The 25,366-nt window shown below is 36.3% G+C and overlaps 1 protein-coding gene and 1 pseudogene across 2 annotated transcripts in view; both read right to left on the reverse strand.

Moving 5' to 3' along the window:
- Positions 1-25,366, reverse strand: part of NALF1 (NALCN channel auxiliary factor 1) — a 625,450-nt gene that overhangs the window by 516,350 nt on the left and 83,734 nt on the right. The gene's annotated exons all lie outside the window — the stretch shown is intronic.
- LOC112655782 (PIH1 domain-containing protein 2-like) lies at positions 12,258-13,350 on the reverse strand (annotated as a pseudogene).

Raw genomic sequence — 25,366 nt, forward strand, 5'->3', positions numbered from 1 at the left:
AAAAAAAAATTGTAAAATATTTATCATGACCTATGTTATTTTTCTGATTAAAAAAAACCCTCAAATCAGAGTATTCTTATTCTTGAACATAGTGCCAATATTTATTATTTATTGTAGCCAGTGAGGCAGTGCAGTAACTCAGATCCTAGGTTCACCTCAAGGTGTTTAATAAATATTAATAGATATTTATTAAATATTTATTAATAGATGACTCAATCTATATGTAAAGGAAATAGATATTCTGTTGAGGGGAAAAATTAGGTCCCCTCTGAAGACATCACATGAAAACATTCCATTACAGCACTCAATTTTTCCCTGTTTAGCACTTTGTTTTAGCATAGACTTTTGAGATCGATTGTATTTTAATTCATCCACAACGGCACTTAGAGTGGTTACTCTCTATTTACCTTGGGATGTTGCCGTCAGAAAATTTGTGTCCTTACATAGTTATTTTCTACATCTTTGCTAGAGATGCACTAAAATCTTGAGGTTTCTTCTCAAGATTTCATTGGAAAGAGGCACGACGTAATAACTCTTTAAACAGGGCCTTCCCAGCAAGCATTCATATATTTTCCAAAAATCAGAATGAATGAAGAGTAAATGTTCTGTTCATGCAAGCATTTCACTCTCATTCTAAGATAGTTCAGGTTCCTACTGTCATCAATGCGTCCAAAAGACTACCGTGGCTTCTATTTTCTATCAGAACACTTGTGAACATGTACACCAAGATCAGAACTCAAAGGCACAGTATTTGGTCTTCAGAGAAAATTAGCAGTGAAATTATAAAATTGCCTAAAACCATACGACAGCAGGTTGCGATTGCTGACACAGCACAGAAGCTCCATGACTGGTACTCTGTCCCAGGTCCATGAGAATATCTAAAACTATAGAGTCAAGCCGGAATTCCCAACCTGTGACGTGCCTAAGATGATTGGGGGGGGGGGGGCCTACTGACACACCTGTGTCATTATTCCCCAAGGCACCACCACCCAGGATGTATAAAGACATTTCCACAGCTGCCAGGGACAGAACCAGGGCCAAAAACATGGTGTAGCCAGTTTTCCAATGCCATCGCTGCCACCCAACACACTCAACAAAAAACAGAGAGGATTTTGCTTTATTTCCATCCCCATTTTACTGATCCCCTCTCTGCCTCCCAGTTACTGGGTCCCCTTCTGCCCTTTTTCTTCCATGTACTCTTCTACCCCTATCCCCATTCTGGCTCTCTATCCAAATGAAATCTTGCTTCACTCAAAAAGTCTACTTTCTTCCCTATTGCTCCCATCCTGCACAATAATAATAATAATTGATAATAGCAAGTTCTTAGATCATTTTACTATGATCCAGGAACTTTACCAAGTACTTCCCATATATAAAGTTATGGAATACTCCCAATAACTCTATAAAATCAGTACTATTATTAATTCTATTTGCAGTTGGGAAAAATAGGTAGAAAAAGGATATTCATCTTCCTGAAGTTTTCAGTAAGTGAAGAACATGGGATTTGAGGTCAGGCAGACGGACTTAAGAGTCCATACTTCACTAAACACTATCACCTCACCATGTCTTTGTGTAATATGAATTCTTCAAAATGTATTAAGATTTGTTGAGTTCTACTTTATGCATGGCTTAATAGATGATTTTAAAAAATAAAGGCACAACATATAATTAAAAAGTGTTTATAATATAGGGGTACCTGGGTGGCACAGTCCAATAGGCATCCAACTCTTGGTTTTGGCTCAGGTCATGATCCCTGGGTCATGAGATAGAGTCCCTAAGTCAGGGCTCAGCAAGGAGTCTGCTTGAGATTCTCTCCCTCCCTTTCCTTCTCCTTCTGCTCCTCCCACTCTCTCTCTCTCTCTAAAGTAAATCTTTTTTTTTAAATGCTTATATATAAACACTGTAGTCTGATGTAGTTTTTATTAAATCACATTTGTTGTTCAAATCTTCATTTTTGCTGATTTTTCATTTTCTTGATCTATCAGTAATTGAGAGACATATCCTGAGATCTACCATTATGACAGTAAGGTTCTATATATAGTTCTATCAGTTTTCCTCTGTCACTACTTCAGGCATTTTTTTCTTGTTAATTGTGCCCGATTCTAATTATATCGCTCTGGGGAATTAGAGTGAACTCAACTGGGAAGAAGAAAATCGATTATACTGATTTGTACTTGAGTGTGAGGGAATCCCCACTCAAATTTTCCAAAGCCCTTTACATTTGAATCAAATGATTAAATAAATAATCTTTTTAATTTAAACATCTAAATAAGCCTTTCACTTGTGAATGTTTCTAAAAGTTATCAGTGGAAATATTTTTACACAGACTAGTTTCCTGAACTGCTTGAATCTCACCAGGATTTTTATCTCAAAGAAAGCCAGCTTTAGTGTTCTCAAAACTTATCTCCATCCAAACCAATATTTCTCTGAATTATATCGACTCTAATCCATTCTACTGACAGATCAACATTCCTACAGTTGAGTCATTAATTCTATTTTTTCATTGGCCATTGAATAAAATAGGTGTCATGATAGTCAAAACTTTTACAACTTGATTTCAGTTTCCATCTTGAGCCCTCATTGCTTACACTTTATACCATAATCAAGCATTATTTTCTGCACTCTGATAATGATTTACACATGATTCTTACATATGATCCACATGGTTTTCTGTTTGTAAGACATTCTATTCCATCTCTACCTGTTAAAAATCTGCCATTGCTGTGCAGCTAATTTCAAATGCTTATTTTGTGAAGATCAAGCCTTTCACCAGATGGGATCTTTCTCCTACTTTACTGAAACCAGGATTCTCTTCCAGCTGTTAGGAAATTAACATCTATCCTTTGGTTTTGTTAATTGTATGTTTGTTTTATCTCACTCTGCCCTTTTATACTCTAATTTTTTATTTTTATTACTAATGAGGAGCATCTTAAGTGAACCAGTTATCAACTGAAAGAGCCCAGGTTATTTCTGCAAGTGATACTTTCAATTCTAACAATTAAACATCTAGCAAATAAAGATCTAACATCTAATAACAAAGTTGAATCTCAGCTACAGTATTTTTTTAAAGGTATTATTTATTTATTCATGAGACACACACACACAGAGAGAGAGAGAGAGAGAGAGAGAGGCAGAGACATGTGTAGAGAGAGAAGCAGGCTCCATGCAGGAAGTCTGATGTGGACTTGATCCCAGGACTCCTGAATCATGCCCTGAGCCAAAGGCAGATGCTCAACTGCTGAGCCACCCAGGCATCCCTCAACCACAGTATTTTTTTAAAATATTTATTGTTTTTCTTTTAGAGAGAGAAAGAAAGAGAGAGAGCACGTGTGCTCATGGGGGTTGAGGAAGAAGGGGAAGAGTGAGAAGGAGAGTCCCAAGCTGACTGTGCTGAGCATAGAGTCCAACACGGGGCTAGATCCCAGGAGTCTGAGATCATGACCTGAGCCAAGAGTTGGACATCCAACTGACTGAGTCACCCAGTCACCTCTCAACTATAGTAACTTAAGCATTCTTTCCCATGGCATGGTGAAACACATTCCCAGATTCCCCACTTCTTATCAGGGAGAAAATGAGATGTTCTATGCTAATTCACTCTGAAAAGAGTAAAAGTACAAGTAAATGAAAAGTATGTAAATTCTATCAAGTAATAGGCCATCTATTTTCTCAGTAGGTAATTTTATATTCTTTACTAATTTGAAGTATGCAAAAATATTTCAATTGTAGTTTGTAGTTCATAAGACACAGAACTCAGCTTTATTTTACATGTATTATGTACAAATGGTTGCTTTGCAGTTGGACATAAGATATTTTGTTTAACATAAGCAGCAGAATGGAAATCTCAAAACAATAAATGAACAAGTCTATACGCTATACCAGCATGGGCTATTTTTGCTAATTATACTGCATTCATTCACTAATTATTCTCCGTGAGTTCAGATTATTAAATTCCACGTATTTCTATTTCTGCTGAATCTCTAATGTTGACAACACAGTTCCTTGAAAACTGTAAACTCAATAAATATTTGTTAACTGACCTGAGGATTAATTAATACTCATTAGTCAGGAATAATTTTAGAATCAGAAGCATTGAATGCCCTCTGGTATTTAACTTAATGTCTTGAATATTTAACTGAAGCTAGTAATAAGAATTCGAAATGTCTAGCATATGAAAATCTATGTGCTAAATACTGGGGTAGGGAATCTCACACACAGTATTTGATTTACTTATGTTATATTTGTTCTTTTACCTGCCTATTGTGAGTCTGAAGATGAGGGAAAGAATGAGAGAAGTAAAGTGAGGAATCTAAAGTCAACCAGCTGGAATAGGCCATTTAGCTGCAAGGGAACATGTCAATATAAAATATATAGGCACTGTCATTTGTGACATTAGAAGATGAGTAACAAAATGAAGCATCACCATAACTATACTCCCCAATATATGATCATCTTTTTGTCTGCTTATTAAAGATTTACTTATTTGGGAGAAAGAGAGAGAGAGAGCAGGGAAAGGAACAGATGGAGAGGGAGAGAATCTCAATCAGACTCTCTGCTGAGCAAGGAGCCTGATGTGGGGCTTGATTTCATGACCCTGAGATCATAACCCGAGTGGAAATCAAGAGTCGGATGCTTAACCAACTGAGCCACTCAGGAACCCCTGATCAGCTGATGCAGAGAATGTTATAGGTGGTGATTCTCCCTGGAAATCAACTGGGGAACTGCCTCTGGGTAGTTCAGTCAGTTAGGTATCTGCCTTTGGCTCAGGTCATGATCCTGAAGGTCTAGAATCAAGTTCTGCATCAGGCTCCTTGCTCAGCAGGAGTCTACCTCTACCTCTCTTCCCTACACATGCTCTCTCTCTCTCACTCTCTCTGTCTCTCAAATAAAATCTTAAAAAACAAACAAAACAAAGAAAAGCAATAAGTGAATAAACAAAAACTCACAAATAGTGATGTTATAGTGATAAGGAACAATAGTTTGAAGTAGATATTAGATTTCCACTAAAATAATAATTATACTATAATACTTAGTTGGGCAATTCTAGTAGAGAATCATAGCTCTTAAATGGCATTTTCTTAAATGTTATCATGAAAGTCCTTTATGCTAAAATGCCATAAAATAAGATATTTAGGGCAGACCGGGTGGCTTAGGGTTTAGCACTGCCTTCAGCCAAAGGCCTGATCCTGGAGACCCGGGATCGAGTCCCACATCAGGCTCCCTGCATGGAGCCTGCTTCTCCCTCTGCCTGTGTCTGCCTGTCTCTCTCTCTCTCTGTGTCTCTCGTGAATAAATAAATAAAATATTTTTTAAAATAAGATATTTAAAATTAGAAAATAAACTTCCTCAAAGAGTATTTATTTTGTTCAGAGGGCTAAAAAGTGCTAAATTTGAAATAACTGATCTTAAAATCTGTTCTATAAATAATGTAGGACAACCAAAAATAAAAACAAAAATAAAATAAAAAGACTGAGAAAGCCTACATTAAAGGCTGCATCCTAGAGTGCACGGGTGCAAGTCTGACGGGTGGCAACCTTAATTTGGAAGCCTCTTGACTGAGTGATAAAACAGAGCAGAAACTGATTAATCTCGGTGAGTTACGATGCTGAGTGGAAGGTGTTCTTGAGCGTTCTAAAGTGGCAACTTCATTTCCTCTAGGGCAAAGCATGCTTAGAAAGGAAAGCTGCTTTACCATAAAATAATCTATTTCGTAGGCTTAGGAGGTTTTAACTGGATGACATGCCTTAACCTTTCTGGAGTGGGTAAATTATTTTAAGACTCATAGCAAAACAGCAGAGTATGTTCCAATAATATTTCATATTGTTTTGCCCAAGGTAGAGGTAAAAGAGAAGTCACATTTGTATTCTTATGGAAGCCTTCTTTCAGGTTAAAGATAATGAGAAACTGACCTTGAAGAATATCCCTGTTTTGTAAAGAGTTGGAGAACATTACTTAGATTTAAAAATAGCTATACAGTGCCAAACAACTGATCTTTGGAGTAACCACAAAGAACTACCTGGCTTGCTTATTTTATTTTAAAAACATTTACTTATTTATCAATTGCAAGATTAGACCAGGTTATCTAATGCATGCACAGTTTATTGATAAATAAATAATTGTGGGATGCCTGAGTAGCTCAGAGGTTAAGCGTCTGCCTTTGGCTCAGGGCGTGATCCTGGGGTCCTGGGGAGGGAGTCCCATGTCGGGCTCCCTGATGGAGCCTGCTTCTCCCTCTGCCTGTGTCTCTGTCTCCCTCTCTGTGTGTCTTTCATGAATAAATAAATAAAATATTTTTTAAAATAAATATATAAATAATTGTTCTTTAAAATAGACCTATGTAATTTTAATAGAACTTTCTACTGTATATATCGCCTGCTCAATGGTATTGAACATGCACAAACGCAAGTCCTATTAAGGCACTACCTTGTAAAATAGTTATGTCTCAAATGCTGAATTATGATGAGAAACATACAGCAGAAATTCATAGTTATTATACCCTGTGAGAGGTTGCCCACCTTAAAATAGTTTAAAAGAAACTCAAACTTAGTGCTTCATTATTACCTATAAACACATAAAACATATAAAAATATTTATATATATTTAAATTTATAATTTAAATTAATGTCAAGTGAAATTAATATAATCAAGGCACACAGAACTTGCATATATAACAAAATGTAAATTTTAAATTTTGTAAAATATATTCACTTTTATCATTTTATCAGTGTCAATTTTTGAAAACCAGTATTGTATGTAAGAAAATGTAATGTAATCATAATACACAATGAAACAAAAATATTAAAGGACTTAAATTTGGTAATTAATGGCATGTCAAATGTTCTAGCTATGTATCCAATGTTATATTCGTTACAAAAATTATACAACACTTTTCTTTCTTCTACATTAGACTGTCAATCTATTAATCTTCTGATTATATTTCACTGTTGTATTAGCCAACACTTAGACTTTGGCTGTAACATAAGTCTGTGTTACATTATATATGTAACATTAAACTATGGTTTAATAAGATGAAAGCAGATTTTTATGAGATTCATAGTTGCTTTTTAAAGTCAATTCAAAAAAAAAAATCAAAAAAAAAAAAAAATAAAGTCAATTCATTTATGTTCTAAATCTTTCCAAAGAGATTCAGACTCTTAAAAAATTTGTTCATAGTCAACTTATCACCTTTTAGACAAATGGTCCTCACAAGGACAAAACTGTTTTCTTCTGAAATCCTCTCTCTAGCCCTGAGTCTCTGTTTGGCCATCTGCCCTTTGGATGCTTGTCTTCTTATCTAAGGCCTTTCCTAGGATCCTGACACATTTCTAACTTCTTGAAGTCATTACTTTTCTAAGTGTTTATAGCCATTTTTCCTATTTATAACTGGCTTCTGCTTACGGGTTACCAATGAACTTCTGCCCTGATTCTTCCTGACCCCAAATTAGTTGTTGAGTTTCTTGGCAGCAAAATAATAAATCTTTGTTATTGTTTTAATTTAAACATGTTTGATCATCACAAAAACAACAGAGACATTTCTTGAAAATGTAGAACAGATGATGAAGAAATACAAAGCTATGTTTGCCAAAACTTAAAAAATTCATGCATAAATGGTCAGTGGAACTTCAACGAAAGTGCCAAGAACACACAAAGGGGAAAGGATAGTCTCTTCACGAGGTGGTGCTGAGAAAACTAGTTTCCCAAATGCAGAGGAATGAGATTGGACCTTGAACTCACCCAAATCAACTCACAGTGGATTAAAGTCTTAAATATAAGACCTGAAACCATAAAACTTTTAGAAGAAAATATAGGGGGAAAGCCTCTGGAGATTGGTCAGGGCAATGAGTTTTTGGATGTGATCCCAAAAGCACAGTCAACAAAACGAAAACAGACAAATGTTATTACACCCAACTTAAAACCTTCTGCACAGTAAAGGAAAAAAACAGAATGAAGAGAAAATCTACAAAATGAGACAAAATACTTGCAAATCATATATCCAATAAGGGGTTAATATCCAAAATATGTAAGGAGTTCAAACAACTCAATAGTAAGAAAACAAATAACCTGATTAAAAAATGGTCAAAGAATCTGAATAGACATCTCTCAAAAGAAGACATACAAGTGGCCCCTAGATATGTGAAAAGGTGCTCAATATCAATGATTATCAGAAAAATGCAAATCAAAAACAAAATGAGATATTATCTCATATATCTTAGGATAGCTATAATGAAAAAGACAAAAAATAACAAATGTTGGAGAGGAAGTGGTGCACTCTTGATGGGAACACAAACTGATATAGCCATTATGGAAAGTGTTATGGAGATTCCTCAAAAACTTAAAAATAGAACTAACATATGATACAAATTTTCCACTTCTGTGTATATATCCAAAGGAAACAAAATTAGTATCTCAAAGAAATATCTGCACTCCCATGTTCATTGCAGAATTATTCATAATAACCAGGATATGGAAACAATCTAAATGTCCATCCACAGATGAATGGATAAGAAAGATACAACACACACAATGTAATATTATTCATTCCTGAGAAAGAAGTAAATCTTGCCATTTGTGACATCATGATGAACCTGGAAGACACTATGCTAAGTGAAAGAAGTCAGAGAAAGACAAATACTGTAGGATCTTACGTATATGTAGAATTAAAAAAAAAAAGTTGAACTCATAGAAGCAGAGTAGAATCGTGGTTACAAGGGGCTGGGGTTGGGGGAGAAGTGGGGAAATGTTGGTCAAAGGGTGCAAATTTTCAGCTATGTAGGATAAATAAGATACCTAAAGTATGGGTATGATGACTATACTTAATAATACTGTACACTCTTTGCACACCAAAATATGCTAACTGTGAAGAAATGTTAGCTTAATGGTAGTAATCATTTCACTATGTATATTTATATCAAGTCATCACATTGTACACCTTAAATATACAGAATTTTTATTTTTAAAAACCTCCTTATAAAAAATGTTCAACAGAGGATGGAGAGATATAAAGCTGTGTTTGCCAAAACTTCAAACTGGCAGAATTTTTTTTTAATTACATAAAACTGATTTAATTTTTATTTATGCCAAGCAAAATTAAAAAATCACATACTACTGATACACAGAATATGTTCTTTGAGGAATTTTATATAATTTTTCTGCTCATATTTTTTGAAAGTCTGAAGACATTGTAAATAAATTTTATAGAGATATACCACCATTATTTATTAAAGTTCTCAACAGAATGCAACACTGAGGCAAACTAATAGGATATAGCTGAATAAAAATAAATACACAGTGATGCCTTTAGGTTCAGAAACTTTCCTGCACAAATAAAGATGGGAGAGTCACAGCTCTGAGAGTCTAAGTGCAAGGTGAGCAAACAAGACTGATGATGCCAAGGAGAGCTAAAGCTGTATGTGGCTGCATTTACACAGAGGTATATCCAAATAGGATGCTGCTGGAGAATACACTGTTCAATTCCTTTAAAAAAAAATATATATATATATATATATTTAAGAGAGAGAGAGAATGCTCATGAGCTGAGGCAGGGGCAGATGGGGAGGGAGAGAGAATCCACAAGCAGACTCCCCACTGAGCATGGACACAGGACTTAATCCCAGGACCCTGAGAGCAAGACTTGAGCTGAAATCAAAAGTCAGCTGCTTAACCGAACGAACCATCCAGGCACTGCAGGTGTTCGTTCTGATAGGACATTTTACCCAGAGATAATTACAAAATAGAGGTCACACAGAAGCGTGCTTTCGAAAAGTCTGTCTGCTGACGATAAAGCATTTTCCCATAATCCATGGAAAAATGTGAGGAAAAAAAACTATATTGTTCATAGTTTTACTACATATGATAAAATTAAGTTATCAAATAGGGGATGTTTCATTCTGAGATTATTTTCTTCCTACTTCTCAAGTGAAATTTGTATTTTTATTTATGCAATAGAAAGTGAAATTAGATACACAATAGTGATTTTTTTAATGCAATCCCTTGACAAACTTTTGATCTGATTTAAATTTACTGGTCCATTATATTCAATCCAAAAAAGAGATTCTAGAGTATTCAGAAATTTTATACACACAGACAATTCCCAATTTCTTAATTTGGGACTTAGGGATAGACAGACAAGTAGATCCCTGGATGGTTTTCCTCTGATTTCCAATCAACTTAAGAAAACAAGGACTTTCCCAAAGCTGTCTTAAAAATTTCAGTGAAGAAAAAAAAAAGAAAAAAAAAATTTCAGTGAAGAAACCTGTCATTAAATGAACCTAAGCAAAACAGAAATGGAAACCAGGAAGGAGACATACAGGATTTCCATCCTTTGTATGAAAGTAGAAGATGCCTCTCAATGATGTTTTCATTCTGAGACTATGTGGTTTTGTAGCTAACTATTTTGAGAAATGTCTTTACACATTTGTCTTCTAAATTCTTTGCAGTATTTAGGGGCATCGAGTGGCTCAGTCAGTCAAGTGTTGGCCTTCAGCTCAGGTCATGATCCCAGGGTCCTGGGATAGAGCCCATGTTGGGCTCCCTGCTCAGTGGGGATCCTGCTTCTCTACCCTCTGCCACTTCCCCCGGCCCCCTGCTTGTGCTCTCTTATTCACTCTCTCTCTATCATATAAGTTTTTTTTTTTAATTATTTAAAAAACTAAAACGTTTTTAAAAAAGTTTTTTTAAAAAAAGTTTTTTAAAAATAGTTAAAATAACTTTTTTTAAAAAGTTATTTAAAAAATAAATTCACTGAGTATTTTCATCTGCCAGGATTAACAAGAATGCCTTCATATACTGGAGCTATGAGAAAGGCTAGAAGATGTACATATTATGGAGTAGTGGCAAGCAGAGCACTCAGACTTCAATTTTTGGTATTTTTTTAAAAACATCTTTCACTTTATTTTTCTGGGAATTTGTCATTTTCTCTCCGTGGCTCATCATTTTTGGTTTTCTTGTCTTGTCTATACTGTTGCTTCCAGTTAAAATGCTCTTGCTTCTTTCTACCTGTTGGAGTACTACGTATCTTTCAAAGTTCAATTAAATACCAGTTTATCAAAGAATGTCTTTTTGATTACCCTGCCCAAAAGTAATCAGGAGCTCTTTTGTTGCATTTCATACCAAAGTGATTTCTGTTCAATTTATTTTGCATACTAGATTATAAATGCCCAAAAAAGCAGGAACTGTTCTCTACTTATCTCTATAAATGCCACAGCTCCTATAATGAATTTAGGTTGATAGACACAACTATCAGAGCTGCTCAAAATTAACTCCAAATATGAGTCTGCACACATATGTATATACATGTAGGAGAAAAGTTACAGTCTACTGCAGACTTAGGACTAACTTAATATTGTAGCTGGTAACATTCATCAGAATATAAAATTAGACACAGTACAACCAGGAGCTCGGTTACTTAAGGAGCAATAAAAGTCAGATCCAGCAAATAAATTTGGCCACAATTTTTATTTAGATACAATTCTATAGACTTCTACATAAAATATAGACAAGTGAAAAATAAGTCACTATGGAGGAAAAAACCTACTTTCAATAATATTTAGTCCTATTGAACACAGAGCGTCTAATGAAATCGGGCTTTCCAGGTAACCAAAGACACTGTGTCTAAGGTTTCTTTATAATATTTCACCTCTGTGACCCCAAAGTAAAATCTCCTTCTGCTAGATGGACACTAGAAGATAGTTTTGGTGTATGAAAACTGTTAAATTATTTTTCTGGGGGCTCTAAACTCCCCAAAACAAGGGCAATGTTTCAAAACCAAACACTAATTCACATCTGGGAAGAGTACACTTCATAGAGATGTAGAAGAGTGCTCAAACCTTAGTGTGCCCAGAAAACATTAAGATAGAGCTTCTTATGAATTGTAATTTTGATGTAGTAGTTCAAATCATCACGTGAGCTCTGCTTTTTAAATTTTTTATTTTTATTTTCTGAAGTAAAAATGTCCTAGACCAAAAAAAAAAAAAAAAAAAACTCAACCAGTAAACCAAGAATTCTCACATGTCACCTGGAAACAGACAGAATTTCCCAAATCATATTTGTTACTTTAATAATATTAGAAATACTTTTTATTTTTTATTTATTTATTTATTTTTTTTAGAAATACTTTTTAAACAAGTGTATCATGGCACTGCTCTTTTTAGGAGTTTCTGCTTAATGCCAAGTTTGAGGAGGAGAGAGTTAAAAAAGAAGAAGAAGAAGAAGAAGAAGAAGAAGAAGAAGAAGAAGAAGGAGGAGGAGGAGGAGGGCTGATGAGAAAACATTGTTTAGTGAAAAGGAACTCTTAGAAAATACGAAACTAGTGTTTAAGATAAACCTTTAAGGTCCTGTGATTCACATGGCTTCAGCACGGAAAACCCAAAGCAGATGATGCTCTTGACTTACACCACTGGCATTGTGATGATTAATGTAGCGTTCTCTTTGATAAATTTTGCTGTAGTCATTTCAGTATGCACAGATTCTGGAAGATTCAGATGTAATCTGTACTTCTCATAGACCTCAATCAATAAATCATCCCCAGAAACACTAAGGTCAGGGAGACATACTGAATTATTACCAGGTGATTTAACTTCCATTTCAATTTTCAGAGGTTTCTCATTCTGATCAGCCACAATTTTTAATTCATAGGCTGCTCTCTCTCTTTATCTCCACCTGGATCTCTGTACTGGAAAGCTCTTCCATCCGAACCTTGTTTTACTTGAAACCTGGTTTCTTGGCAATAAAAGTTGAGGAAAGTGACCTGGATTGCTCACAGTACTGCTTCTGATCTGTTCAAGGATCAGTTTTTCTCCATTTTCTCCTTAAACCCATGGGGTCAGTTTGGATTCCAGTCAGATTTTGCTTCATCCTTTGAATGTTTCCTTTTATTCTAAATTCAGTAATACCGTCAGAATATGAGAGAATAAATTGGAGTTGTCCTCAATGCACTTCATGGCCATCCATATTAATTGATGTTTTTTCGCAAGATGGTTTCCTCTGCCTAGAGAACACGAGGATCACAGGCTACATCAACAACTATGCTCACATCTGATGTCTCAGACATATCTTCTGGTTATCACCACTTACAGGTACTGGATGAGTGGCTGACTGCAGAGCTGGATGAGTAGTCAACTGTCCTTTTCTGCTGACAAAGGTTGATAAAAAGTTTTTGGGTTTTTTTTCTTTCATTTTCATGATCCTGGTGTGTAGACAGAGCTGTGGTTCTGGAACAACCCTGAGCTGTATCTGTTCTTCCAGCTGCTATTGAAGGAACACCATATAGCTCTCAGGGCTGCTTTCAGCTAGAACATCTCAAAGGCTCCAGGACAGAGTAACCTGAGTGAGCAGCCCCTTTCAGGATCATGCCATAATTGAGGTAAATATTCCTCTGAAGTCCCTTCTCTTAGTCTCTTGACCTGAATTCTGCATGTTTAACAAGCTTTTGCTATGATGCAATGTTGCTGGTCCAGAGACTGCCCTTCAAGAAGCAAAGATGCAGAGTGTGGACTTGCACCTGAATTGATCATAACCAAGTATTTTATTTGTTTAATGCCAATGCATAGAAATCATAAATACAAAAATGCATATAAAACAGAAGTATATAAACATGATGGAGATGCCACATTTTAACATGAAACAATGTTAGCCCAGAAAAGCCTGACATGGCTCTTGTAGCTTCACAACTGTCATCTTCAAACATGCATACTTAACTATACTAAACACCTCCAGGGATCTGTCATCATTTGAATTATTTCTTGGGGCCCATTAACCATGGATGTCAATTTTCACAGGAACGTCATAGGTCAGAGACAATTGAAGGGAAGAAGGTGAGTGAGCCGTGAAAGCAACAATTAAACTCAGAGAGAAGACCTGCACTTTCTCTTTGCATAGTAAACAAGGACAGAAGCCTAGGTGCACCGCAAAACTAATTGTTTGGTCACAATCAAAGGTTTATGGATCTGATTTTGTTGTAACAACATTAGATACGGTGGTCACACAAATCTTCACAATCAGTCTCATGAATTCTTTGTCACATTTTTATCCTAAGTCTCACTTAATAAGTTCATAGCAAAGGCTACAAACTGACAAATGTGTCTTCACTTGCAGCTGTCCCTCATTAGAAGTGTTCACTCAAAGTTATTTTGTAAAGGAAAACATTATTTGCAGACATGACTCTTGACTGGAGACTTCCGTGAACACAAAAGCCTTGCCCTACACAAGCTTTGAAGGAGATGCAGGAAGCGGTCCGTGCCTTTATGCCAGGGGCAGTGCCATCACGAGGCAGCCTGTGCTGGTGTGCAGCCCTTCCAGATAAACGCAGGAAGATAGGAAAGCAGCACAGACCGTGTCTGAATTAGCAGTAGGGAAGGAAGATGTTCCATGGATGTTGTTGCAGTGGGAGAAGGGGCCAGCGGTTTGCAGAGACAATGGACATCACTGTCAGGGAGGCTTCATTCAGGAGAAATAATAATTCAGAAGAGATGAAGGGCAACAGTGTATGGACAGCTTCATGTTCCGGCTAACAACGTGGATCACATTCCCTCAACAGATACTACTGTGGTCTATTTGAACAGGAAAAGGAGGAAGAGATCTGTAAAGATCAGGCCTTAACTCTGAAAGACTCTGAATTTTGTCTGATACATAGTAAGGAATTCTTGCAGATATAAACACTTTATATCATTACTTCCAAAGCACCTCTTTCAATAATTTTGAAAAACTTAGGTCAATATGTGTTTAAGCGTACATACACACTCTCTAGTCAGAGAGGATGGCGATGACAGGTAGGAATGATGTCAGTTGCCTGGTGGAGAACCATGGAGGTCTCAGAGCAGAGGCATGAAAGATGCTTGTGGGTTTTGAAACAGACTCTGTCTTATGCTGAAGAGTCAATGGGTTCAGAGGAAATAGCAAAACACAAGGAACACTTCTTCATGACAGTCTTTTAAGGATACTCCTTTATCTTGGCAGAAGTGCGTAGAGCAAACAGGTACCTGCGTGCTTCTGCCATCTTGCACGTGAATCTGGTTCTCGTGAGTCCAGACCCATATTCCAACTCATCCAAGGAACTGCTTGCCAGACTAGGCGCTAATCCTAGCCCTTCCACTTTCACAGAAGCCATCAGCCAACACTCTACCTGCACTTTCTCTGCAACCATCGGTCCCCTCTGTTGGGTGTCTCAGCGAGCTACCTTCAATGGCATTTACTTTTGCCCCTTTCTTTGAGACTTCATTGCTTGAGATTGCTGATCTCTTCCCAGAGGATCTGTCACTCAGCCCAGTGTCTTTTGCTCAGCCACGTTGCCACTTTTCCCTGGCTGTGTCCTGCATGGAACGTGGAAGCTATCCAGATACCACCATGCTCTTTAGTTTATGTAAAGCCAGAGCATGTTACAATAATAACTTCTTTGTCATTTTCAACATCTGGAGTGTGAACAATCTATAATTCTACTAAATATCAGATCCCATTCCAATCAGCAACTATTCATGACTAAGAAATATGGAATAAATAGTTATCAATAAAACATGAATATCATTGTTTAACTTTAAAAGGAAAATAATTTTCCTATCTTTTAAGCACAGCAGGTGAACACAATAATTTAAGCAAAACATTAATTTTGTAGTAACTGTTTGTAATTCCTGTCGATAAAATTGCAGCCTGTCACCATCTTCCAGTTAATGCATGGTGAGGGTCGCTAGGAGGTTATATCTTCAGTAGACACAATTAGTTCTTACATTTGCTTGCTTTCCTAAAACACAGATTATCACCAAAGAGAGATCGATACAGACTGTGCAACATTGGCAAATTCCTCCATATACAACTGAGTTTGGTTGATCTTACTAATTGTTATGAGCTGAATTGTTCCCTGCCAAGAAAAACAACAACAACAAAAAAAAAAGCATTGAATTTCTAACCCTGAGTACTTTAGAATGTGACCTGATTTGGAAGTAAGACCATTGCATACATAATGTCCAGATGAGGTCATGCTGGAGTACGGTGGGTCCCTAATTCAATAGGACTGTAGATGACCGTTGTAAAGACACAGACACACAGGAGATGGCATGTGAAGATGAGGGGCTGCAGTGATGTCTCTTATCTGCAAGGCAAGGTAAACATGGGGGGGCGACCAGAAGCTGGGACAGAGATTGAGCAGATTCTCCCTCAAAAGCCCGTAAAAGTACAAACCCCACAAACAACTTGATTTTGGACTTCTAGCTTTCAGAACTGTAAGACAAGAAATGTCTGTGCTTTTAAGACACCTAGTTTATGGCACTTTGTGACAGCCGTATAAGGAAACTAATTCATGATTAAATATAGCTGATAAAAGAAGTTTTAATAGGTCAAAAAGAAAGTTCAGTCATAGAAGCTAACCACTTCAGATAGGCTGACCTGTCAGCCTTTATCTCAAATACACACACACATCCACACTTACACATGTGTGTGTATATAGTCATTGCATCAAGGTAAATTTCTCATTCTTTCCAAATAGATATGTTTGATTCCATAATGTGGAATGTTGTGCATATAGCAAATGGAAGGATAGACACCCTGATAAGGAGGACTCACTCTCTGCAGTTCAAGGACGAAGAATATTTTAAGTCAGTGTGATGCTCCCAACAAGAGAAAAGGTGAAGAAGAGAAGGAAGAATCTGAGCAGAAGAAAGGGACCCCATACTTCCTCCGGCCCTCGACAGACTCAGGTTATGACCGGTCTACTAACTTAATTATTATGTTTTCACCTCTGCTCTCAAAAATGTTCTAGTTTGAGGATGAATTTCATTTGGACATAACAATCTAGAAATACAATTTCTAGTTCCTCTCTGTACCCTAGCTTCTCTGTCTTCAGTAAGTTGCTGAGGATCTTTGTACAATGGGAACCATCATATTACGTCTCTTCTCCCAAGGTCAGCCATGAAACGAAAATGACATGAGAAATGTGAACATGCTTTCAAAGTCAGGAATCTTATTCAAATGCCAGATGTTTGTATCACAATCCCAGCAAAGTATTAGCACTCAGTTACAGGATGCTGTTTTCTTAAATATGTGCTCTTCTTCTACAGCTTGTACCCGTTATTTTCTTGGTGGCCACTGCAATATGCTCCAACCCAATTCCTTTGCATTAGTAGTCACCTCTGACTTTGTCTAAGGAAAAAGAGAAGGGAGCTAACATTTATTGAAAGCCTACAGCCTTATAAGCACTGTGCAAGGCACTTGACATATATTATGGCCATAAATGCAGTTATTTATTAAACTCCCATTACAAATAGGCACTGTGCTAAGTGGCTTGCATAGATCAGAACATTTAATGCTCATTACCCATACTTGAAATAGTTACAATAACCCATACTATAAATAAAGAAATGGAGGTCCGACATATAAAGCAGTGATATTTCTGAACATGAGTTCAGATTCAAAGTGTCTGATTTCAGGAACAGTTCTGTTCTTTTGAGCTAAGTGACCTTGAATAAATCACTCTGCACCCCTGTCCTCTTTACTCATCCAACAACAGGCACATTCATAGTACCTCATGACTAGGATTATTATGAAGAGTAAATGAGTTAATACATGTAAAAGTTTAAAAAGTGCCTTGTACATAGCAACTGCTCTGTAAGTGACAGCGATAGCTGCTTGCTACTACTGTCACTAATGTTGTAATTAATATTATCATCATCATCTTTATGTACCCAAGGGCACACAGCCAGTAGGTGACAAAATAAGATTCAAATTAGGTATTTTGAGCTTTCACTGTTAATCCAGTCAACAATTATTTATGTAGGGTGTGCTACGGGGCCAAGAATAAAATGATAGGCTAAATCAGATGTTCTTATTTATATAGCCATTGGTTTTACTTTTGAAGGGCTCACATTCTACCAAGAAAAATTTTAAGCTAATTGTGATAGTTGGAAATGAAGGGTGCATACAGGAGCACACGATAGGTGTACATCCCCCATTCTAAGAGAGTCTTGTAAGTCTGTAACTGAAAGTTGAGTCAGAAGTTAACTATACAATGACTGGGGAAAGAATGTGGATGAGAGTCTTGAAATTGGAACCTGAATGGGGTATGGACAGTTTGGTGTACCAAAACAGTAGGTTTTAAGATGAGCTGGAGAAAAACCAAACAGTGCAGACAGGAGTCAGAGGAAGAAAGTCTCACAGAGTGGTGGCTGTCAGGGGCTGCAGAAAAAAGAACTGGGGAGGTGTCTACTGGCTTCAGAGTTATGGTTTTGTAAGAGACTTTTGAAGAAGTTTTAGAGATAGGTCACTCAACAATGTGAATATACTTGTCGCTACAGAACTGTACACTTAAAATGGCCAGGAAGGTAAATTTTAGGTTATGTGTTTTTTTTACCACAATTAAAAATAAAATAATAAATTAAAAAGTCATATTGTTTCTTAAGGAATTAGATTTTATCTGTGTGGCAACAAGAACTGATTGATTATGAGGTTTTCAGAGAGAGAACAAGCGAAATAATTGCAGGATTTCCAACCTCCCGATATCAGCCTCAGAGAATGCCACAAAGAATAGCAAGCAGCACATCTGTTTTGATAATTTTTTTTTAAATTAAGAGGTGTCGATATTTAATCTAAACAAAGAAAAATGAATTAATCATTTTCTGGCATCCAACAAATCATTTGAAAGCATTTTATATATTTCATAAATCTCCTAAACATAATACAACAGAAAATTATTAAAATGAGAAAATCAACATCTACACAAATAAGAACTATCCAATTAAAGTGCTCTTAAACCTCCTCCTCCTCCTCCCCCAAGAATTAGTCACCACTCAGATTTCAGAGGGGTAAAAATAGCAACTCCAGTAAATTAAGTATCACTAGATGCCATCCTCCACATAATGTCCACTTCTAGCCTTAAAATAGTTATTTAGTAGTCCTATTATTATTTTCTTCAGACTAAATCACTGGCTCTCAAATTATGTACTGGGATCCTAAAATTTTCCGTATCGAAATTAAAAAAAAAAAAATGACTGGCCATCCTGGTTCACTGGGTAGAAAAATAGTCGATGAGATTGTTCCCATTTTAAGTTTGCTTCAAAACGATTTTTTAAGCTTATGGGGCCTATTTATGCATTCTGAAATAGACATATATAAGGAAAGCAGCAAATAGGTATTACTAGAAAACTTAGAGATACAGAATGATTTCTATCATTGACTTGTGTACTTAAATGCAGATATATACACATATTCCACTAGTACAATTCCTACTGTTTTATATCACTGTATTATTACTCTGAAATTACTTAAATTATATAAATACAGGACCAGCAGGTATCTAGCCAGCTGGATGAGTTTCCCAGCAGAGGCCAACAGGTCTACCTTACTTGATCACAAGCAGCCCCCCTCCACAGGCACCCTATCCTAAGTGTGTTACCTATGGCTTTCTTCCTCCTACCTTGCATTGCACCTTTACGTTGGTGTAATAGTCTCGGCAATTCTGTCTTCTTAGTTTGGTCTTTGAACCCTTCTGTTCCATGACCTCTGAGAAAGCTTGTCAGGCAACATACAGTCAGGTACCATAATATTAAGGAAGTGTCCCCAATGTGGTGACCTCTTTGTTTTCTGTTTCCACTTCTTTCAGCCAGGATAGAAATATTGTGAGCACATTAAGAGAGGAAATAGATGGCTAGATACTGCAACACCATTACATCAAACTTTATTGTATGTGTATATGCACACAGAGAGACAATATCTATAAACATCTATAACTGTTTATCAATGTCTGTATCTATGTCTATATTATATCTATGCACATAGAGCTAGAAAGAGAGACAGAGACATTGAGATCAATATATGGTAAAGTACTCTAATGAAGGGACTGTCTCATCTAAATGATAGTAATATAAGAAAAATCAAGAAAGGGAAAACCAAGCATATTTGACTTCTTAAAACCAGCACCTAAAAATTACTGTGATTATGTCAAAATGGCCATGCTGTGTTGTCAAACATAGGAAGCTTAACAGCTAATACTGAGAAGTCTCTTCAATCACAAAAATACTCATCAGATGACCAATATCATAAAATCTGTGGAAATAGTGCAAAACAACCAGGGACAGTCTGGGATATATTCTAGTGGAGTTTACAATTTTTCCAGGAAAAATATTCTCTGTACTAAGGTAAACTATAGGTTATTACGGCAAGCCCTTTGAAGAGCTATGATTGATTAGTAATTTCCCAGGTATTGGACTGAAAGAACTGGTACAAATTATGAAGGGATGTAGCTCACAACTTGGGAGTAGCTTATACATGGAAGACATCTAGTCCCTGCTTTTCAAGCCAATGCAAATTACTGGGTGTCCTTAGTAAGTGCTATCTGAAGCAAGCGCTGTTCCTCACCCACTGAAAGAGATGTCTAGCAGATATATCTGCCACTTCACTGAATGAGACTTACCACTGCATGAAAGAAAATATGCAGCTAGGATTAGAATGCCACAGACACCCCACCACCACCACCACACGTGCAAGCAGCTCAGCAGAAGGATAGTAAAATGACAACTTTCTGCATTTTCCAGCTTTGTTGTGTTAATTGCAATGTATGGATTTTTCACTGCACCACAAATGTTCAACAAGCCATAAATACCCATTTCCAAAATGCTGGGTATCATTAGAATGTGTGCTGAATAAATGCAGTCCAGCAGGGTTTCTAAATTTCTCCCTAAAATATTTATTTATCTAACAACAAAAATCCAAGGTGAGTATCTGGTTGATGTGGATGGAACAGTATAGCTTGGTCATGTAAGTAATGGCATAGTGAAGTGCCATCTTTTGTGTGTGTGTGTGTGTGTGTGTGTGTGTGTGTGAAGTGCCATCTTATCTTCATTAGTTACTAGAGCTTAGCACAGAAGCTTGCAACCCTACTTACCTAATATTTACCTATTTAGTTCCAATTATGTGTGTATGTATATAAATGTGTGTGTTTCTGCCTATATATACACATACAAATAGTTACACTACTTAAGGACAGATTTTAAAATGAGAATAGGCTTAAAAAATGAGGACAGATTTAAAAATGAAATTGAATGGTCTCTCACAAGACCATTTGGTAGGTGGAATTCCTAACTATTTATATTCATAATAAATGAAAATAGATGCTCTGCTTGCATCATTTATAAAACCTGGTCTCACTGAGTAGTCCTGAAATATCATCTTAGTTTATTTAAGCCTACTAAATTAATAAATATTTAAACTAATAAGTATTACCTAGATTTGGGGGGGGGGAGTGAAAGGAATGAAATATTTAGAGCATACCTATTATTAAGCCTTAATAAATATTTGAGGAACATATTATGTCTATGACTAATCACATCCTTTAGGGTCCAATCAACTAGCTGTTTTAAATTCTTCTTTATCTAGGTCACATTAGCCTCTTTTTAAAAATAGCTATATATTAGCTGGGTTTTTTTCTTTGTTCATTGTAAAACTAAAAAACCTAAAAAAAGAACAATCATCCATAATAGCTCTACTAGAGGCTACCAGTAGTTACATATGATAATTATCCTTCATCTTCAGTTACGAAGTGAAGTGGATGTAATTGCATATAAGGTGTAGGTACAAGGAGTCTTTTTGCAGTCCCACCCTTTTTATGTAGGAGGGGATTGTGGCTAATGAGCACCTGAGATCTTTAGTCAGTGTCACTGAGGACAGTGTTAGTAAGATGAACCCATATCATCCCCAGCAATCAAGTAAAATAAAATGGACACCTTTCATAGTCGACAGCAAACTAATGAAAGCAATGGCTTAGCAGATGTGTTAGGAATGCTGCTTTGAAAAAGATGAAGTTGTAGATAACAATGTACTCACTCAAACATTATCTTTTTAAATCAAGTGAAAATCAGACAAAGAAAATGTATGATCAGGTCACTAAAATAAATTTTCTTCCAAGTGAAATTGTATTACACAACAGACCAAAATGCAGATCTATTAGCTTTAACAATGACAGGAGAAACACATATTGAAACCTGTAATCAATTCATTGTCTCAAGTATTGGCTGGGTAAATGGTATGTATAAGAATTAAGTAGATGGATTAAGTGTCATTAGAATATTTTAGAATTGTGATCAGCCTATGAAAAGATTTATATCTGTATATGTAAAACATAAGAAAAATTTCCTATTACAAACTTACTGATACTTGGAGCAACAAAGAGTGCTGATTCAATTTAAAACACAAGACAAACCCCATTAAAATAAACTGATGTAATCGAACTTCTAAACTGCTGATTGCCCTATATTGATTTCGTGGATTCAGTTCAAAACAGTCACAGAAAGGCACAGAATGTGCACTTCTGCCCCAGTCTTTGTTTTAATGAGCATCTGATCCATAAAAAGAATCAACGAAAAGCTACAGAAATAAAAGAAAATTAATTTTTGCTGTCATATCACTGGAAGAGCTCAAAAGCAACTCAGAGTTATTTTTTTACAATTTTATTTTATATTTTGGCTAAAGGAAGCACATGGCTGACAACAGCAAGAATTAGAAATTGGGGTGGGGGCAAAAGCATAAAAGAGTCAGAGGGAAAATGCAGCAGGAGAGGGAGAATCATAAAGAGAAATTCAGGTGCAGAAAATGATGCAGAAATACGCATGGTGTGCTCCTCTCATATGGAAACAAAATAAATGCCATGTGCCCAAACACAGAGAAAAAATTTAACACATGGAAATGCACACCACATGACCTTCTATGGTAGATTTTCATGAGTTAAAGTCGCACTGTGCTTTGTAGCCAGAGGTATAAATGGCTTGTGGCTTCCTGTTACTTACCTCCAAATGAAATGAATGAATTCAAGGGCCGGGACTCCCAGTCCCTGATCCATATCCAAGTGTGGTTGGGCAGCAGAGGCAGATTCTAGCCCTGCATTAGTGTTTCGTGGCAATAACTGGTTATTAAATTCTATTCTAGCATCCTAAAATGCTCTACAATGGTTTATAAGAGTTAGCTTCATAGTATACATCAGAATATTCTATGATCACATATCTATATATCAATTAGGGGACAAGGGCATTCCTTCTGAGAAGAAACCTAGAATCACATTAATACCTTAGAGTTAGGGAGAATTTATGAACTATCACATGCTTTCTTGTAATAATGTAAGCATTATGTGGACGCCACTACATATGTGTGTGAACAACACGGGATCCACTTATATGTGGATGTTTTAGAGCTACAACACTATAGATGTATTTTCTCTTCCTTATGATTTTCTCAATAACACTCTCTTTTCCCTATCTTAGTTTATTGTAAGAATACAGTATATAATGCATATAACATACAAAATATGTGTTAATCAACTGTTCATGTTATGGATTAGACTTCCAGTCAACAGCAGGCTGCTAGTAGTTAAGTTTATAGGGCGGCAACAGTTATATGCAGATTTTTAACCACATGGGAGGTTGGCACTCCTAACCCCCTGTTGTCTGAGGGCCAACTGTAAATATATACATCCTTATAATGTCATTTATAATAGACATTTTCTCTGTTTGTTATCAGACCCTACTCTAGATCATACCTTAAGACATTGCTAAATCTTTACAGAGTGTTTGTCTCTTTCCATGTTTCTATGTAAGAAGAGATCTGTTTAAAGAATGGGGAGACATTTATAAAGAAAGAGACATGGAGAAAGCAAGGACCCCCAGGAATCATCACTAGGAGGTCATTATAGGAAATACTCCTAGAGACCTAGAGAGGGAGCAGGAGCAACAGAGAGGAAGACTGACCTGAATGCAAATCTCAGCACATCACCTGAGTCCTCAGTCTTTGAACAAGTCATTGCACCGTTTGAACCTCAGTTTCCATAACTGGAAATGAAGTCCATGAAGCTGCCTTCTGGGATTCATTTCCAGAATAAAATTAGACATTACAACTACAGTGCTTTGAACAGTATCTGGCTTATCATAAGCGCTCAATACGTGGATAATGGTTTATTTCTAAAATTATGGCCCAGATATGCTAAATATTGCACGCTTGTGGCAAGTTATTCTACTACTCTGATTCTTAGCTTTTCTTCTGCAAAGTGAAAATAAACATACTTATCTATAACTGGCACTCCTCTGCAGGAGTAGGGATATTCTATGAAAATACCTTAGTTAAAAAAAAAGAAGGAAAGAAAGAAAATACCCTAGTGAAAGAGCACAACAAGTAATATTACATAGTAGTTTCAAAAACACTTAGGATATGAACAAAATCATTGAGACTTATTTTTTTTAAACTAATTGAGATCTCCAGAAAACACTTATTAAGAACAGGGTTGGACAATATAAACCATCCTCTGAGTAAGTACTCCTCTATCGTTAACACGTAATAAGCAAATAGAAGAAAATGAAATCAAATCTTCTTCGGAAGTAGGAGCATCAATTCTTAAAATTCACGTTACCAATTGAGAAATAAGAGTAGTTGATTGATAGATACAGCAAATTTTTCAGAATTCAGAAATAGAGTGCTTAATTGAAGAACTGTTCCATTAAGCTTAAGTAAACCAGGCAGTGCCCCTTAGATCCGTGGCTGTGTGTGGACACAGCTATGTTCTGCTTGTGAGCCTAAGCTGTAGTGGGCTATGGTCACTACTTTGAAAATTTGATCCGTGTAGATCCTCCAAATATCTAAACTTCAAAATCTACTTCAGTTTGTCCTATAATTATGATAGTCTCCAACAGCAGCCAGAGTTACCTAAGACATCTTGATTATTTCTGTTGTTGGGACTGACCTAAAATTCAGGGGCCATTGTGTGAGGCCTGACATTATAAGTGTAGATGAGAGCCAAGTTCGACTGTGTATGTGGTAGTGCTGTTGTATGTTAAAGTTTTAAAGGTCAAAGAGTTATTTAACATTATTTATGCATAGTAAATTATTCACAGATAACACAGGATAGCAACTCTAGTTCACCAATCAAAAAAAGCTCCACGGCTTCAGGAAAGATATTTTTCATAATTATTTATAACTGGGCTTTAACTTCTGAAATAGACTTCAAAGTACCATCTTCTTACAGGTAAATAATACAGAATCTCTTCCCCAATGATTCTTCTAATTGCTTTCAAGCCATTATCCAATTATTTTTCTCAAAAATGCAGGGTTTACCAGTAGCCTGTCTGAGAGTTGACTAGTGTAATTAGGAAGATATGTTAATGGCTGGGGTGAAGTCTCAATAGGACCATTGTAAAAGGTCTTCAGACTGCTTTGTTCTCTCTGACTTTGAGGAGTCAATTAAATCTCCAATGACCTAAACTGTCATCTTTTTCCTTCCCTATTTAAAGAATTTCCTTTTCTTTGTGTCTTCTTTGCTTCTGGCAATTCTTTTGTTGCATTCTTGGTTTGGGTTTAAATTTTGCTTGACCTTTCAAGGTCCTTCGAGACATTTGTCTTCCTTCCAAAGAAGAGT

The sequence above is a fragment of the Canis lupus genome, chromosome 22 (assembly GCF_003254725.2).
Source record: "Canis lupus dingo isolate Sandy chromosome 22, ASM325472v2, whole genome shotgun sequence".
Classification (NCBI taxonomy): domain Eukaryota; kingdom Metazoa; phylum Chordata; class Mammalia; order Carnivora; family Canidae; genus Canis; species Canis lupus.